Raw genomic sequence first — 20,732 nt, forward strand, 5'->3', positions numbered from 1 at the left:
CCCGTTTGTCCAAAAGGATGTAACGTTCCAGACTGCTATAAGTTAAGTCGACCACGACTTTGATATATGCGAAGACGAAATTGCCCCGGGAAAGAATTTTTATTAACACAAAGACTTCTCAAGCCTTATTTAAGAGATACATCAGTTGCTAATTAACAGGACAGCGTGGAAACAGACCATGGATCCTTTACTCTGTGCGGCCAATTAAATAGGCGTGAATGGATTAATAACGTTCAAGATGTACACAATGTGTTAGATAATATTCCTTTGTTTCTAACTTAAGTTATTTGTAACATATGAAGTCATTTCAGTAGCCGGAATGTTGCTCTCGATGGCAACAACGTTAACATCAAAGCATTTTTAAAATGTGGACTTAAGAAATGCACTTGTACCTGGCATCATAATTTAATTAGCAACACACGTTATAGTCTCACTTCCAAGAAAATCAACATAAACATTGAGAAATATGATGTTTAAAACTACTAAATCAAAATTAGTGATAATATTTTTTTCATCAAATTATATTTTGTGTTCTTAAACTTTCACCGCCTCTGCAGTCTACAGTTTTTTGCTCGGGCGTCTGGAGGACTTTCCAATGATAAATTAGACATTTAGTAATTTTTATACGAATCATTAATTATGTTGTTGCCTGGGAAAAAAAACTTTAATATAATCTGGTGAAATCCAGAGACAGTTTACATATGAGGGAGCTATAAAAGATATTTCACGTGAAATAAAATTTAATGAGGCGTTCGTTGTGCCATTTCACGCTCAAGTAACCAGAATTGTTTCATTAGTCTAGACTGCTATCTGGATCAATAATAAAAACAATGTTTCTGACCTGTGAAAACAGCGCTAAAGAAAAGTCTGAAAAATGCTAATGGAAAGTTTTCATGTACCAACTGTTTTAAAAGAGCGACATAAAATTCAAATTAAATGGTAAAAAAATGAATGGTAGATGTTATGCAAATTCTTACGAATTATTACTGAAATTATAATGTCATGTCTGTAATTTATTGCTATTTATATTTCTGTTTGACTTTTATTGTTTTTGTACTTAATTATAAACCTACGTGAGCAATTAATCATACAGTGCGAAAAAATCATAGACCACCCGAAAATACTAAATGGCCTTTCTCTGTCTACTTAAAAGAATTATGATGTTTTCGTGAACGTTTCCACTTTGATCCGCGATGTCAAACAACAAGATATCTGGTGATACTGAAATACCTCGTCGCCACCGGCGCCGCGGTATTCGCGTACGATACGATTTGGCAGATACCCGCGTCAATATGTTACTCTCATGTTCACCTTTGTCTGGTTGCATGATGCAAGTATATAAAAAAATCACTCGAGGAAAATTTTTTGCAGTAAGTGTCACGCCATCTCCGTGTGTCGCTACCGGACAGTAGACAAAACAAAATAAAAGAATCGATTAATCAAACACTTTGTGGGGTTATAAAAAACGTTGCGTCGAGTGTTTTTATGCTTGCATTATTTTGAACGTGCATTTTGTACGTCATAAAACGAAGTGGACTTAGAATGATACGTTGTGGAATACCCCAAAATTATTCTACATAAATATGTATGTTAGAGATTTTACACAGTCAATTAAAATAGCCTTTTTATCTTAGAATCGTAACATAATACCAATAAAAGTTATCTTCGATCTAAAAATTAACATTTTAGTAAAAATGTAGCTTAAGTTTATCGGAAGCTCTTGAGAGAATGTTAAGTGATTAATTATTGCCATTAACATATTTTAATGTTTATGATATATTTTAATCTTGATAAGATACTTATCCGTTTATTAATAATTTAAAAGAAAACTTCCTGTATTATATATTTAAGCGTTTGTATGTGAACAAAAGTTATTTTAGAAGCCAGACGACGGCGCTTACCAAAATAATAAACACGCATAAATCGTGTTCCACAAGGAGAGTAAATGCCGTCTTTACAGACTAATTGAAATAAACTGCAAGCGAAAAATGCTTTCAGCCGACATAAGTAATACGGGACGTTTTCGCTTTAATATATGAAATGATATATTTTTCCGATTCAAAAGAACTCTGGCCCGTTTTGACGTATTGTCGGCGTAATTAGGAGTTATGGTCAGTTAGGGTGTGTGCTCACTGAATGCTAGTTGGTTTAATCTGGTATAGAATATTTTGCTTCATTATTTAATGTGTTAGTCATATTTACTGCATCGTTGACATGAAGAGGATAGAAGCTATATATAATTTCGTACAAACATCAACTGGGTGAAAATTTGGGTGACAACACATTTTAACTGTGTGTATTAGCCCTTAGAGACAAAATTACAGTCATAAAGTTGGTTTATGATTATGACATACTCGACATTTATAAAAATCTTTTTAAATGCCTCCCTTTGATTTATCGTGTGAATAATGGGTCTGGCGCTTGCTTACGGTTTCTTGGTAAAGCTATTTTATGAGTATTCGTGCCATCATTTAATATAATATTATCACCTTGAAGTTCTTGTCTACCAATTTTCTTAAACGTTCCTCTGATTCAAGTAAGTATTCTAATAAGATTGGGTTATCTAACATTCTACAAATGATCGCCAATTTATATTCCACGAAAATGAAATGTTAATTTGCAGTTCTACCACGAGGGCAGTGCAAATTACCAATTAACCTTTGTCGTGCTAATAAATATTAATAACAGGATTTTATTCATTAATTCGTGTACGGAGATATCATTTACCGGCACAGCAATAACTTTAAGTGTGGCAATCGTTTGTGCTTTATTTCGTGCAGACACATCATTTGGAATAGACGCGCCACTTAGGGTCATGGATTTGTTTGAAATTCTTTAATGGCTTCATTCATATTTTATGTAGAACACTAAGAACAACATCTTATTGATTGAGTTTCTCATGAAATGCAGATATTTTTTATGAATAACGGTGTCTTTGCAGATCATGGAGTCAGTATCTACGATAAAATGTTGTATTTGCCCAATTTCAATCATTGTTAACAAAACGAATATGAAGTTATATTAAACCAAGATTTAATTGAACTACTTCATCAAGTACAGTACAAACAACAGTACGTTTAGAAGAATTACTCACGATCTTGTTACGAGAAGATTCAACATTGTCATTTAGGACTTTTTGCTTTTTAGTCGTCACTGCATTAAGACTATGTTGTGCACTAATTAAATTGTACTAATTCATTAGCGTTTTAATGCCTTGCTTTGTCTCGTGAAGGGAATTTTAATTGCTTTATAGAAATCTATGTTGGCATTTAAACAAATGAACTCTGATTTAAGCTACACAAGGGCTGTAAGGCTCCTAGTTTCTTTCAATTATTTTACGCTTTCTAAATTATTACCGTATTCAAAAAATAAACAATAAACTTTATTGTGTCTAGTGTCTACTCATAACGTTTCACTTACAAGGGAAAGCGAAAATATTAACTTGAATAACTTACGGCGTGATTTTCGAATGCACATTTTAATAAAAGACAAGTCATTCGAATCAGAAATGGAATACCGGACACATTTACTTGGAACCAGCAACTCATTGATACCAAATGTGTTCTAGTTACTACTATTCTTATCTATTACGAGTGCTGCATATTACCCTGTTTTCAATCTTACAATCTAAGTACAGGCTCTATTACGATCATTTATTCCACGTGGACACCCACGATATCGTACTAAATGCAGATTACATAAGATTTTACATAGTTTATGCACTGCTTGGCATAATTGTACCAATGAAGAACACTGGTCTGCCTTTACAAGACTGCCTTCACTGGTATCGTTACAAAGTTCAATATATCATGTGCTTTATTAGAAGTACATTATTTGTCAGTTTTGTTTCTCATGGCCTTATGATCAATGATTCTTTTGAATCGGAACTGTCAAAATAATGAAGATGTATTAGCAAACGTATTGCAACCTTTCCAGATTTCAACGGAATATTAATGTTACTGTACGAAAGTTTTTTTTTAAATTTCATTATTAGATCTTTTAGTCATTTAGCAATAGCGGTAATAAACGGTTTTCAATTAGGTACAAAAGCTATAAATTTATTTAAGGCTTATTATAAGTCTATATGAATGAATCCTATTGAAAGTCCTTTGGAATGCTCCACAAGAAATGAGTGTAGCATGGAATATCTCTGGCGAAGTTACATCTGAGCGTGCTATCTAATCCTATAATACAGTCTGTCATAATACTCATGCAACGTCTCTAAAATTACCATCTATCACGATGTTAATTGCATTGAATACTATTAACAACATTTCTGTATAATTAATTTCTCTAACTGATAGCTTTGTTAAGTGTTTGATTACAACTCCTAAACGGTTATGTGCAATAACTGGTCTGTTGCTCATTTTAACGTAATGTTTAATTTTGTTATTGGCACCTCGTTAATTAGTATCCACTGATTAGTTATTTGGTATCTTAACTATGCACGTTCTTAATTATTCATTGCGAGATTTATCCTTATCAACTTAATGACTAGGTACATCAAGACCTGTGAAACTTGAATTGTTGTTAATATCTCTCTTATTCATCATATTGAAATCGATCCTGTTGTTTGTTATTATTATTGCATAAATCTGAATACAAACGTAAATCATAATGGTGTTCCAAGTTGTACAAGTATTTACGTCCTTAAGTATTATCAAATCAGGGCGGTCTCAAAGTTCTTGCAAATAACTTGATGCATAAAGGAAATCCTATTACATGCAACAAATTAACATTCATAGCTTGTTCACTATTAACATTATTGCAAAATTATCGTACAACTGTAAGATTTGCATAAGTCAGCAAAATCAGATCTGTTTATAGATTGTATTCACCGTCACTTACGGCATAATTTCGTATGTACGGCTTCGTGAATGTCACGTGATGTGATCTCCCTAATTTGTTTATTGAGTCCTAAGTTTAGCTAATTAATCATCATCCTCCGAGCCTTTTTCCCAACTATGTTGAGGTCGGCTTCCAGTCTAACCGGATGTAGCTGAGTACCAGTGCTTTACAAGCTTTTTCAGTAATTTTCGTTTTGTTTCGTTTTCAAATCCTTTTTCTTTTGCATCAGTAGGTCTAGGCTCCTCTACCAATAATCTTTAGTATTCTCATTCCATCCGGGTCAAAATCTTAATACCAACAATTACGAACACTGATTTTAATCCCAATAATCAAAGTGTCCAATAAATCATGTTCGTTGGAAACATTAAAGGTTGTCAGCCTGGGTTCTGTACAAACCAAACATGTTCGATTCCGTGTGGTGACATTGTTGACTGTAATTGGTAGCAGTCGCTTTTGTTATATTTATGAGGACCATAATTGGTAACTATTGCCAATACTTCTGAACTGCGCTCCGTTTGAAAGTAGGTATCCAAAGAATTTGTTAATAAGTGCCAATTTAAACTGCATTTCCTAAGCCGATGCGATATCGTCACGATCATGAATGAGCATTTAACCGTTCATTAAGTACCTCTTTGATAAATTCGGTTATTCAGTTCCTTTTTTACTTTGTAAAATCCAGTTCTTTTTTTTCCGGATTAGCTAGATTTAGTCTAAGTAACTGAGTACGTCATAAAACCATACGTAATTTGACAAATACACTAAAAGCATTTCCTTCATTGAACATAAACAAATACCTTTCTCCCAGGTAAAGCATAACAATAACATCATTAAAGTCGACACAACACGCTAGAACTCAATCCGAATTTCTAGCTTACAATACATTTACATTTGACCCACCGGCTTTACCCTCGACCTTACTCGCTACTTCCGGAAATAAAACTCCATTACAAGAAATGAAAACATTCACATACAAATCAATGAAAGTAAATGCTACCTATAAAATGAAATCATTACCCTCTCGGCGCAGTCGGATAATAACAATCGCTTTATGATCTCAAAGCTAAACCTAAGCAATAAAAATAATACCGAGCATCGAATATCGATTTAATAGAATTTATGAGGTGCTAATACGGAAACTGTATCGATTGAAATTATTTAGCACTTTCATTGCTGTTCATGAAGGGATCGGTGATCGCTTTTTCTGTTTTATATTCGTAATGTATTGCAAGTTATTGATATTTCAGTTTTCAGACCATAAGCTTAGAAATTGAATCAATCAGTGTAGACATTGTTTCTACTGGTATCCAAATGGTATTTACTCGAGTAAGCTAGAAGTATGAAATGTGGTGAGCTTTCGGCAATAAAACTGTACCCGCATGCTGTCCACGTAGTAACGATGGATGTGGTGTGGTGTAGAACCTACTGAAAGGAGACCTATCTACATTGTAGACTGTTAATATTATTTGCTCTAGTAAACATAAGGACTTGTGTATTGAACTTTCAATCTAATCAGCTTTTTTATTATTTAACTGCAAGGCAGAGAAGAAATGTGCAAGCATTACAACTGGATTTATAGTTTAAGAAATAAAAATATTATAGATTTTCATTTTTCCTTTATTGTGTCACTTATAAGTCACACAACAAATATGTGTGACAATATACAGGATAAAGTAGCTCATCATAATGAGCTTGATGATGCAAAGATTTAAAGAACTAGTAGAAGCTACGTAACTAAAAACACGTGTAAAAACTACTATTTAGTTTACTACAGAATTAGGTAAATGAATAAATACGGCAGCGGTAACACAAACTCGTGGCTGTTCATTGAAAGTCTTTCTTTGGCCAAAGATTATATGGCGCAGACTTGTCAGTAGAACAGGGCACTGTGATGGCGAAATAATGATTGTCTTCGAACATTGGTTTACAGATAACATAAAATACTACATAAATAATGGTTTGTTTCAGTTTACTGTCAGTAATTGCATCACCCATCTCCAACACCAACTCAGCTAAGGATGATAAGGCGGTAGCTTTGAATTTTGAACTGCTTGAAAGAAAATAAAGTTACCAGAATCAGACGGAACCTCATAGAAGAGTTTCCAAAATAGGCATAAACTCCTCCACATCCCTTCTCTTCCCCGAATCAATCTTTCCTCAAATACCGCGCAGGCGCATTGCATCCATATTTCAATCAGGGCCGATCCACCGACATGTATTTACAAGACGTTTAAAGCCGCTCTATTTTGGACATGTTCAATCCGTGTGCTTATTTAGGCTGTTTGTTTTCATATTGAGAAACACTGATCTGGTCCATTTATGCACTGTGTTGGTTTAATTCTAGCGTTATCAGATACTTCTTGTGTTGGCTTTGTTACTTGAGTATGAATGGGACCTACTGGATTACTTACTTGATTAATTTTATGCTTAGGAGTTGCTTCTTCTAGTGATCCTTATGTGAAATAAATGTCTACATCCAAAAGGTTTCAATATTCTTGTATGAATAAGCAAAAGGACTATTTGCTTCGCTGAAAACCAACGGCAATAGCAGTCCATTCATGATGTTAAGGAGTTTTTAAGTAATTCCGAACAATGCACCTCAAGAGAAAATTACGGACAAACGTCATTATTCCCCCATTCGACATTCTTGGAAGAACTTTATAATATAAACTTAAAGGTCATTGATTTATTTGCATAGAAATCAATTTATACAATGTGGAGAACAGTTAGAGTAACGTTATATCAAATAGCATTGTTGGTTTTATGATTGCTGTTGAAGTACCTAATAGTTTCTGCTAAAGGATTGGTGTCATCGCGTCTGCCAATAATTATATCGAAGGAATGCCGTTTATCGTGAGAGAAGTTTAAGAGGAAGACAATTGTGAATATGGCTAAGTGTTCAGAAAATGCTGGTATGTAAATGCTTTATTAGCTTTTGTTTCAAGAATGTATTTGACGGTCAGTTTGAAAAAAAAAGTTTTTTCAATTGATGCAAGAGTTAAATTATTGCAAGGTTGTGTATTAATTGATCTGGTTGGGTATTGCAAAGTTCGTAAAACTGACTGCCTTTGTCTGTTTTTATTTTCATCTTGCTAACAAAGCAGAATCCCATACATAACTTTCGTGGAACAAATCGTTTCCGACTTTACCGTCCATAAAATATTTATCATCATAGCAGAGATTTATCGCCTGCACTCACTCGTTATGACAAGCATTGTTCACGTTTACAGCCTAACTCATAAACTAGCAAATGACATAATAATTAGATAATTAACTACTTTAAAGACCACTATTTTCACACGATCAAACATCTCTCTTACTATTATAATCGCTATGAATTCACTATTGACTAGTACAGCTTCATTTATGATTGCTATTCTGAGTGAAATTGCATCTTCTACGTCAATTTAGTTTATTGCTTTAGCCTAGGTCTTAGATTAAGTGTTTCCGCATCTTTGACAAGCTGGCGGGTTTAGTTTAGTCGTATAATATGATGTTTATTGAAGTCTGTGTCGTTGGTGTTGTGACTGTTGACCACACGTTGACTACCGTGTTTGGTGTTACTTCGGGTTTGTTTTAGTTTTTTATGTCAACTTTCTTAGTACCGGCGCAGAGTCTGTCACTGAAATAGGCTCTTTTATACTGGCTGAGGTAGGTTAGTGTATTTACTTCTGGTTCATGTTGAAGTTGAATAGTTTGAACAATTTTTTTTCCTAATTAAGGAGAATGACATCATTATTAGCAGTAATTGTGCTAAAATTGCAGCGACTTCTTGCCAACTGATCGACAATCTAGTACAACAAATTAATGACCGCGCAACCCTAAATACATGATACGCATTCGGTAATACCAAATCTATTGTGGTACATATTGTTTCTAAGAAGGAGAACGCAGCTATAAATCTAGCCACGACACATGTAATTAATGTTTATGTGTTTGTTGGTGGTCTAGCGTTAATATAAATCCCACCCAAAACAAAAATGTGAAAGACTGCCAAGTTCGATAATATGGGAATGCTTCGCCTATAAAAGAAGTGAGATCTGAATAAGTACCAAGTTCCTTACACATACCTCAGTTAAAAATAATTACTTTTTAATGATGTTACTTGGCAAGTTTTAATAGAAAATTAAATACTTGATTCATTGCGTTTAGTAGGTTTATAACAAGGTGTATGAAAACTTGCCAAGTAACATCATTAAAAAGTAACTATTTTTAACTGAGGTATGTGTAAGGAACTTGGTACTTATTCAGATCTCACTTCTTTTATAGGCGAAGCATTCCCATATTATCGAACTTGGCAGTCTTTCACATTTTGTTTTGGGTGGGATTTCATTTATTTTGTAAGGTTGTTTATTTTATTTTTTTCTTATGATGAAGTTAGTTCAAGAAATGTCTCATTTATACTATCTTTTAGATTTTTTAATATGCACTATGTTTCTTACGAAGAAATGAACTAGATTAACTAAATGGACTAGATTTACCAACTGACTGACATGACATGTTATCATATATTATGTTCGTGGATCAAAGTTACACATTCGTTATTTTCGAAAGTGATTCACACTTGGCCGTTTTCAGATTTTTACTTTACTTTGACTAAATACAAACCTTTGTACGATTCGAAGATATATTATATAAATATAGATACATTTAGTTCGTTTTAGTTCCTTAGGGGTATAAATTTACACCGGGTATAAAACACCTTCATTATTTTGAAACCGACTCACACTTGGCCATTTTCAGATTTTTCCCTTTACCTTGACATAAAGACCTACCTCCATGCCAAATTTCAAGTCAATACGACCATTGGAAGTGGTCTAGGTTTTTGATGAGTGAGTCAGTGAATCAGTGAATCAGTCAGTGAGTGTATAGTAAAAATAGCGATTTTCTGACGTCAATATCTAAAGACCTACAATAGGTATATTAATGAAATTTTGTATTTTACATAAGTGACGGGGTCTCAACAGATACTAGAAATTTGATATGCGTAAATAAAATAGATTTTGAGTTACAGGGGGGTCGAATTTGGCCCGAAATGGTTCGTGTAATATAACCCACGGCCGGTGTGTCGCTTTTTTGCTCGAACTTGGCGGACACACTGCCGTGTGTCTAGATCTTATCCCAATGATGTAATAAATTATTTCTATCATTTATTACCGTGCCGATTTGGGTACGATGGAAAACAGTGTGTCGGCCTGTCATTCCGAGGAAGTTTGTGCGATACGATTGTGGGTCATTCTGGAGCTTGGTGTGCAGCTTGAGATTTATCGATGGGAATTTTATTCGTCTGAGCTTCAGATTACAATAGCATAGCTCTAGATAAGTCAGGACATATTCAGGAATCAATCATAGCTTTGAATGTTATACCTTTTAATGAGCTGATAATGATTGATTTTGTTATAGATGAAGTTACAAACAATAAAATGCATAAAGAAAATTGCAATACCAAGAAGATGGCCCCAGATAAAGTTGTAACAATAGTTCTCATTGAAGAATAATCCTCCAGTCATGTTGCCGCGTTCCATACTGACAGATCGTTAGGCACGGAAGCTCGTTTCCCTGTTGCAGTGTGAATTCAAAACATAAACAGATTACGAAATCAATAAATCATTGACAGCCACTGCCGGATGCGATCATAATAGCAAACACATGTTATTAAATAAATATCAAGCAAATGCTGTACGTGGATTGCATTGGACATTGTTTTGATCAAGATATTTATTATAGGTAATAAATTCATGGAATTCTGACTAAAAATAGAGGGCTACTGTAATAACTTGTGGTTATAGTCCATATACAGAATCTGATTTTGGTTTACTATAAACATAATTCATACTGAGATATTTCAAACAGTCAAACTAGGAAGATAGAGATATAAGAAGTCAAGAACGAAAATGAAGACAGACTGCCTTATAAAATTCTCACCATTTTTAATCTAGCTATTAACTTTGATTTTAGCAATATCAAACGCACCAAAATTAATAAAATTAATTTTATTGATACAAATAAAAATAAATCTGTCTTTAGAAGTAACATTTTTGTCCCAAATATTCAAAGTAGAGATTAAAGAAATGCAAATGTTTAGTATTAAGATCTTGAAGTACAGTTTGTTTATATTTGATGGTGACCATAAAATACTTACGGATTTCGTAATAGATTTGGATGTTGGTGAGTCATTGACATTGATCCTATTAGTGTAACAAATCATGGTTTCACGATTTTGAGAATTTTTGAAAATATTGTTGGACTGGTTGTGAAAAGACATGCAAATTGAATACTTAACACTATTTTGATGTGTGAAAGGTCAACATGAAGGCATAAATAGGAATTTGAATGTAAAAGCAAGTAGTAAAGTTAAGATAGTTATAATTTAAGGATTTAATGTAATCTAACTTGCAAAACAACCGTATTGTTAGTTTTTCATCAGAATTCGCCAAATAGCAACTCAGATTGGCGTTGTTACAGAAGTTCTACCAACTGACAAAAGGTTTGCCTCTTGCAAAGCCTTTAATTTTAATGGTAACTAATAAATCATCTTTTAAGTTTCTGGAAACTGCAGATGCGATATTATCTTTTATGACACTTCTATCTCCATTCATGCTGATCTTAAATTCTATAACCACCTATTGTCCTACACCTACAAAAGCATGAACTTGGTGGAAATTCTAAGCAACTTCGAATCTAGGTTTATAGGCTGGCTCAAAGGTTTTGAAGTGTATCAAAGTGTTATCATCACTGTTATATTCTCCTTTAAAAGCTGGTTATATAAAGAGAAACGTATGTCTATTTCAATCATCTGCAGTATCTTGTTCAACCTTTGTTTGGTATTTGTCAGTTCCGCTCGCTCCTTAATGGCTTAACTGAAAGACGTGTTTACTAAATGCTGGGCTTCGCTAACAGATCATCACATATTGTTTTCATGTAGTACTACTCTATCGGAAGTATTTTTTCTTGTTATTTGTGATTTGCTATCCAGCATTAATCTACTCTGACTGACTGAAAGATTTGACCCCAATTTACTTTTGAAATTACGATTCAATTGTATGTCAGTTTTAAATATTCTTTCATCATTATGGTATTCCTATTATTAGTATTAATTACACTCCTTTACTAAATTACTATCTATGATAAAAATTTAAAAAAAAAATCACTTTTCACAAAGTTGACGAAAAATCTACATTATCTACAGATTAATAGTAATTAGTGACACTAAACAGTAAGCTACCCAAAATAATTTCCCGTTTACAGTTAACTTATCACGTCTCAACATCAGTTCTCAGGTCCCAAATACCAGATGGCATCCAATCACCTTCAGTTTTAATTGCTGCTTAAAGAACTTACTAATTAATCGCTCCTCACTCACCATCACTCCCTTTTCCTAAACATTGTGAAACATTTCTATTCGCACCTCGCCTCTTACTTCTTCATCTTCATCTACATTTGCTTTTATCTCAATGGCATAAAGTTTATTATCGTTTGCATTATCAATGAAGTCAGTGTTATGAAATTTACTAGTGAGTATTGACTGTGTTAAATCTCTTAATCAAATCGAACCCGAGTAAGGCATGATTCGGTGCCTACGTATTTGTTCTAGTGATAATGTTGCGTTTGTCATGTAAATATGAACATTTTTCTTACATAATGGATTTCTGAATTTCTATCGTATAAAAATTAGCACTTGCTTGGAGTCCATTGTTTAGGAATATCGGGTGGTCGTAACTGTGAATTGAAAAGAGATATTCTGTATATGGAAACTTGGAAAAAATCTCTTGCAATATCACAAAGCAAAAAAAAGAACTAAGTGCATTGTAACAATAAATAATCAGCCATCAAGTAACGTGGTTTTAAAAAAACTAATATTATTCGCCTAGAAGTATTTCTTTCAAAATTACGATGCTAATCCATTTTCATTGCGCAAAAAGAAACATGAACACATCTTTCATCGGAATTGAGATACAAACTTATAAATCAGTTCAGTATGATGTGTAAGCTAAACAAAATAAATCTTTTTTGCCACATCGCGTATACATTTCACTTCCATGAATGAAATTTCAGTGGATATCTATTGCAAAACCAACATGAAACGAAAGGGGTCGTGTTGTAAATAATTTTATGCAAACAAATGAAATGGACGAGGTAAAAGGCCAGGTGTACAACATTGATTAACCAGGGCTAAGGTAATCCAAGGGCTAAGGTAGAGCAACAGATAAAATCATTTATAAAGTCAACTTGTAAAGTAAAAAGTCTGTAAGTAGTGATAATATCAACGACTATGAAGTAGGCACACCAATGGAAGTAAAATATTAATCCAGAATAAAAAAAGTTTTATTGATATTTCTTTATCTGTTTCTACAACCAACATTGGAGCTATAAAAATATTGCAAAGATCAACCGAATCGCGCACAGATGATACTAAAATACCCATCCATTCGAATGATCCTTTAATAGCCACAAACGGCAATAAAAGGATAAACAAATATCAGATTCCTCACACACGGCCAACTTATATCCCGGTTTACGAGTTGCCCTCAAGGCTCCTAATCCCGGATCCCGGAGTTCCTCAGTGTAGACTAGACTTTACAACGATATGAATTATTTCTTTTGATCCTTATGCCTCGGAATATTACAAAGCACTTGTAAGATTTACGTATTCTAATAGTTTTTTTAAACATAATTTATGATAGATACTCCTACAAGTGTATAAATAGTGTTAATAAAGATACTTTTTAGTCGCCGAGCGATTTATAAATCATTTTTATGCAATTTTCGTTTAATGTTTATTATGTTTTATGAAGATGTTATTGAATTATTTATTTTTTTATTGTCAGACACTTAAAGTTTTTAGTAGTTGGTTTATTGTGTTGTTTTAGTGTATGATTAATGTTGCTACTTTTAGAACATTTCGCGAGATTTATTAGATCTTATTTTTTAAACGGTTTTTTACGATCGTTGTGAATAGCATGTAGACATTATCAAAACTGAGACAACAACTTAAAATACCCTTTAAATGTACATAAATATCAGGACACGAATGATTATAATATGAGATTTAAGTCAAATCCACATTTTAATTCAAAATACTGTCCCTTAAAAATTATAATTCTACCCTTAGCTCTAAAATCTCAAATGTCAAAAAATCAGTATCAAATGCCCAGTATAAATAACTTATTTTGCTTCTCTAAACTCCCTACTTAACCATTGTAGTTTTAACTTAGCTCCAAGCACTAAGTATACGCTCGCCACCCACAGTTGAGCATCTAAATCTGAACATAAAACGAAAACCTTCATCGGTCTTCGATCTATTTTCAATGAATCATTCACTCACCGGTGAATGATCTGCGAAAAGCTGCTGAGTGAAGTTGGATGCGTTAAGTTGAGGACCAAGTATTATGACATGATCAAAGAAAACTGGTATACAGGAACTGTCGAATGTTAGGCTAAAATAATATTAAGAAAGTTGATGCTATTTTGTTGTCTCACGGTTTCCTAGTTTTTTGAACATTACATTATACAATATAAAGAACTTATTTGGAAAGATTTGTTTTCGCACTGAAAGATATATATTTTGTAGAATAAGAAGGTTTTTTTGGCCATCTATTGTGGCTTTATTTCATTATTCCCATTTCAATCATTTATTATTTTTATTTTTCCAAATAGCTTAGATACGATTTCAGTGTTTGTCAAAACAGATATAAATAGAGGCTTCAATAATCTCGATACTAAATCGATCAACGGGAGTCATAAAATATTTATATAAACACACCTTTACTTCACGCACCGTTGACAGTATATCAAAAACCAAAACCCATTTGCAGCTGCGAATATATTTTCGACAGCGAATTTCATTCTTATCGCACAGGAGATAAGAACGATTGTTTTTAAACGGTGTTTGCTGGAGTGTAAAAGTAAGTTGGTATTAAAGTATCAAGAAGGATAATCCCAAAATATCGATAGTAAAACGGAATTATATCGGTACTGATTTGAAGTAGGTCGTAGAATTAGCATGTTCGAGACAAAATCTTGCTTGAGTGCTTTGTAAATTATGGTAAGAATACGGTGAACGACACATTCGGAGGTACTCAGTCACCTGTGCTAACTACTTGTTAGATCCATTTTTATCTGTCATTTTCCTCATTGAGTAGTTTTGGTTGTGCAAAGATCACTACGAGAAGTAATCAAAAGGTAAGCAGACGAATAAAACACTACTGCAAATCAAATGGAAAACTGCAGAGAAAAAAATATGTAACGAAAACTGTAGAACAGTTACTCTAGAACCTATAGAAAAAGAAAGAAGAAAAAGAGAAACCTTAAGTACCTAGGCAAGGTTGCTAATGACGTAAAGTCTTGTCAATCTTCTGACTGCAGTCGTTAAAGCAGTAAGTTATGTCTCATCTTGTCACGGAGAGCTCTCGCTATAAATCACCAACAGCCTTCGCGAGTTTTTGTATGTGAGTAGTTATGTATTCATAAGTCTGGGAGTGAGAAGTTTCCAAAAACTTAATTATCTTTTCGGTAATGTTACATTTCATATTGATATGGACTACGTGCAATCATTCATCAAGCAACAAATTCATCGCACGCTTTAACTGCATCGAAAACCTACAAAGTTTTCACTTTATAATTTATCGAATAAGAAATCAATGTTGCAGCTCTAGCACATCAAAGACGTGCATCGATACCAATAAGGAATCGATTCAAATCGATTGATCAACTCTCGATACACGTACGAAAACAATTTGCAAAACTGAGTTCAATTCGCGCCATCCCGTTGTAAAGCACACGAGACGGAATGACGAATTGTTAAAGGAAAGGCACGGTTTAAATCGTAGTTTAATGTGCAATTTGTATGACTGGTCGCTTTGAAATGAGCCAACACTTTGTGCCGATCCAACACGGAGTCAACTCGCGTAAATTTTACCAACCATAACTTTGCACTCACCAAACTATTGAACTTACAAAATTGAATGATATGGTGGTTGTTATAAGATTCAAATTTTATTGGTGTGCGATGAATGGGTGATGAAATTAAGTTGGTAATTTCACAAAGTTGGCGCCACTAGCTCCGCGAGGCGTTGCATGCAACGAGCGCTCATCGCCGACTAAATGGTTATAATCGAATGATCTTTATGACACGCAATGACACAAATGATACGCGGATGTAATTCAATGCTGTTTCTTATGAAGTACTGCTGATAAATAGGCAATCAGTGTAACGTGAAGGTGTCCCAATAGGCTATAGCTCAGACGACAGACGAAACACTTTGTCGCCAATGTTTTGAAATGTGGTTTATTTCCAATGCGTATTCTCTCTAGAGTGTTTACCTTTATATTTTGGAGACAAAGTTGCTTATTTAAAAAGGGATGATATTTTCATAACTATGGTTAAGTGTAGGGATATTATGAGGGTCGCTATTTACTATGCGCTAGTACCCTCTAGTAGCCTCTTCGTGTACAGAGAAGGCTCTAGCAGTCTCTATTGTTATTTTAGCCGGATTTCCATGAGATTTTGGTTACGAAGATCTTTCAATATTCGATTTGAGTTAAAGAGCTAGAACTTATTATTGATTAGAGGTTGCAGATTTAGAAACCATACGTTGACTTCGGTTTTTATTTAATATTTCAGCAAGACTAGAACCTAACACAACAGCATTATCCGGTGCTTTTTACTTCTACGAACCTTCCGTTTAATTCTTGTATGCTCCATAAGACCTTCGATTTGAAGGGGATCTAACAAGCTCGTTTGGCTTATCTTAACAATCTAACATAATTGCTTCATCTTAGACTAATGCGTTAGTCGTGTCCCTAACCGATATCCTATGTTTATTGGCATCGCCAGAACGTTCATAGACATCGTTTATATTTATTTCATTGTTTTAGTCCGTTCTAGAATATTTGCCTTTTAGCGTAAAGGGTTTGGTCTAGGCTACTTATGTGTTTCAATTGTTTTCTCGAAGAACTTACAAAATGTTATAGATTTCGAATATCTACGATGACTTTTAGACTATATAATAACTACCAGCATTAGGCACATGCCAGTGATCATGCACAGCTTTTAGTACAAAACCTTGGGTGACGACCAACTTAAATATATGGTTACTAGTTTAACCAAAGATAATATTAAATTCCCGTTTATTAAAGCATAAGTTATCCAAGACTATCAGTTTATACGTATTTGATGTTAGTATAATTTATTTTATGGTTAATACAATGTCTATAATTTTCTTTCAACTGGCATCCTTCTACATCTTTATTTAGTGGACTTTAATCCGTTGTTAGGAATAGTTTAGTGTGCAATAACTATCAAATATTTTGCAAAGGACATTACATTTCATATTGGTATTATTAGATGGAGATGGCGACAAATATAATGTAAGTATGCCTGAGAATCCTAAAGGAATAGTAATAGACAGTACAACAACGAAACTTTTAATCTAGAAGTAGAAAGCAGAAAAATACACGCAAATCATAAAAGTGAAAGGTTACAGAGGACTAGTACAAATATTTTCAAGACTTCCTAATTTCCCACATTAACAAACTAAACACAGCGAAACGGTATTTAGATCATCTGCAAACTGAGTTATTGAGCGAAGCGTGCCGACTTGCGGTGGTCCAATATTGACACGACTATCGACGCGATCAGTCGCATACATATTGCGATAATACCGCGCCCGTCTAGCCGCCGCGACGCTTTATTTGCTTGTCCGAACGTGTGCCGAATGCCTTATTTTTTATTTTTAATAGATTTATTTGATTGTTGCCTCCTGTTATTTATTGACCATTAAAGTCGATTGTTGATTTTTTTGTTGTCACTAGCCGCGGTGAGTCAAAGGGCTTTTTATAAATCTGAAGTGTTTTCGATGTAATTTTCACATCCTGGTGTTGTAATATTGTCATCGTCTTTCTTAACATTGTCGATATCTTTATTCGTATTGATGGCTCCTTTGTAAGTTATGTGACAGTTGACTGATCCATCATTATCAGTCATGATCTTAAGTGTTCCTTTAGCGTAATACTTAGAACTTTGACCGTCATGTTCATGGGTGTCGACGTTTATGACGTGATTTGTCCGTGTCGGGTATGTCTGATGGCGCCTGAGTCGCAAATTGTTCGGATAATACGAATTTTACGACACCATTAACTTCAGGAATTTGACTATGTTTACCGCTGAGAAAATTGCACCTTAGTTTATATTATTTGGAATAGTAAGCCGCATTTCAGCCCTGTGCTTTAATTCTTAGTATTAGCAGTCTCGCAGAGGAAGGTGTAAATAATTACATCAATAAAAAACGTAATAAGCAAGTAATGAGAAAACATAATTAAATCTATTAGTGAAGCAAGTTTCCGTGGTAGTTTACGGTAGAATTAATTTCTAATAATGCCGGCTTTCCACATTTAATTACCGTACTCATTTTACCAAGCTTTTCATTTTCAAACAGAAGGATTCAAATAATTTTATTAAGATTAAGAGAGAAGAGAAATAAGTCTGATATAACAGAATCAAATAAAATACCTAATGCGAAGAGACCTTCCCTACTAATGCAAGCCTTGAAGATAACTTAGCTAATAACTAAGTAGAGGTAATTACATGACAATAAAATAATAAAGTTTAGTAGACCTAAGAGGCGCCAAAGAGCCGGCAAGCGAGTATCCCAATACATGGATATTAAAGACTTATTACACGCTTACTTACATAAAGCAGATAGAACTGCCACTTTAAGATAACGAACTGTACATACTTTAGCTTGAACATTAATATATTGTCTATTTGTTTAGTTTCTACCTATTTTACGTTTTCCTTCGATTTGAATATACCTACACGTTATTAGTAGCTTTTATGTTCTTCTGAGCGCAATACATACAAACATCCATATCCAGAAATTATTACATTTATAGTATTCAAATTGTTGGATTGTCTGTACTCATTAATATTTTTTTCTTTTTCAGATTAAATCGAAGCTGAAATGAAGGACAGGATAGGTATGTGTTTGTTGTTTACTTTCAAGGCTTGCAAAAATTTCAACAATTTAACTTTCAACTTCATTTACTTGGATACATGTGCCATCGGTTCTAGAATCTTCTTCATCGCAGACTTTTCTTTCTGGTTATTCCTGTAACGTTTTTAGCAATTCAAATGTATATCTCGCTTGTGCCAGGTCTCAAATTCAACATTTAATCGTCTGCCTAACAACCTCTGTAACCTTTGGAAAGGTTTTCTTTCCTAGTTTGAGTTTATCACTATACAAGTGCGTTTGATAATTAGTTTATGGCTAGTAATTAATAAATGCTGATGGAGGGTGGAGAACCATAAAATGATGTAACACTATAACACTTTCAACATAAGGGTAGGTATAACTTATCATTTACCTACTATTGCTGAAATTTCAAATCAAATTTAAAAAACAAGCTCATTGATCTTAAAGTCGCAATGCAAAAGAGACATTTAGTATCTGTAACATGGTAGCTTCAACATCATAAAGATCACCATGAGATTGAAATGTATTAACTTTGACCTTTTTTCTAACCTTTACTCTCGACTCTGTATGTAATGCATCAGTCAACTTTACTGGGGCAAATCCGTGCCCTGACAAGTCTTCATCAATCTCAATAACATAAGTTTTTTTATGTATACACAAATGTTAGAAATAAAGGTCATGGTTGTTAAGTACATGAATGCATTCAAATTATGTTCTATAACCACCAAATCTAAAACTATAGGTCTCTAAATAATAAAATACGAGAGACAAGACAGACATCGTTAGAACAGGAAAATTGCTCTTCATAAATTAAGGCGATTATCACACTGCCCCGCATGATGCAGCGTGGTGCGTGGATGCGTTTTTTTCCGTTGTATGGAAATATCTCCGTTTGTATGGAAAACACGCATAGTCCAACACACTGAAAATGCATCCACGCGCGTTCATGCGGATCACGCACATACATGCGGAGAAACACGCACCCCCGCGCGTAGGTGCGGGGCGAAACGCAAGGTATGGCACACTGATCCCGCAGTGACGCGCGTGATTTTGAATGGGCGTGACGTGTATATTTGAAAATGGAACTCGCTGTGCGTGAATTTACAAAACGCACCTACGCGCGTGAGTGCGTGAAAAACCCGCACGATGATGCAGATCTGCACTCCCGCAAGAACGCGCGTAGGTGCGTCGACACGCAAGATGCAGCGTGATGCGGGGCAGTGTGAAGATCACCTAAAAGAAAAATTAAACATGTTTTGAACAATAAAAGCTGTTTTGATCCTAACATTTATTTTATTTTCTGTTTTTTACATCATAAATAATTAATACATCATGTTACATGAAAGGATTTGACACCGCTTAAGTCAGACGTGATAACATTTTCGTAAGAATTACCTCGTATATTTTTTGAGCCGTCTGCCAGACGAGTTAAGTGTTCTATTTTCTTCTGTAGACTACATTGATATGATATTTATTTCGGTTAATCACCTAAGGCGTCCCCTGGCGAGCACAATGACAAACGCGTGTCTTTGATCATGGGCAATTCTGGTGATATACGAGTGATAGCAGAAGTTATGGCAGATATTATTTGAAAAAATCTGTTAATTTTTTTAGAATTGAGAAAGATGGCAGAATTGGCAGACGTTGTTTTTTAGCGTGATGATTCGTCATAGACTGATGTCAAAGTACTTATTCTTTGAAATGTTATGGTTTTATATAAATGTGAAATACAATTTGTAAGTGCTAATCAGATTTTCTAACTAACATTTCAAAAACGAATCTAGTAGGTATTTTCCTTCTTGTTAATCTTCAAAACTGTTGGTTTGCAGTTAAAACTTGTTTGCCAACTATAGTTTAAACATATTTTCTATCTATAGTTTGAGACGTGATGTCTGTGTCAGAAACCAATTTTTA

General features: G+C 34.1%; 1 protein-coding gene across 2 annotated transcripts in view; it reads left to right on the forward strand.

Moving 5' to 3' along the window:
• Window positions 1–20,732, forward strand: part of LOC110376904 (uncharacterized) — a 177,819-nt gene that overhangs the window by 30,429 nt on the left and 126,658 nt on the right. For both annotated transcript variants that reach the window (XM_021335546.3, XM_021335549.3), the window contains exon 2: window positions 18,790–18,822. The gene's annotated coding sequence lies outside the window, so the exon portion shown is untranslated. The remainder of the gene's footprint in view (window positions 1–18,789; window positions 18,823–20,732) is intronic.

The sequence above is a fragment of the Helicoverpa armigera genome, chromosome 17 (assembly GCF_030705265.1).
Source record: "Helicoverpa armigera isolate CAAS_96S chromosome 17, ASM3070526v1, whole genome shotgun sequence".
NCBI lineage: Eukaryota > Metazoa > Arthropoda > Insecta > Lepidoptera > Noctuidae > Helicoverpa > Helicoverpa armigera.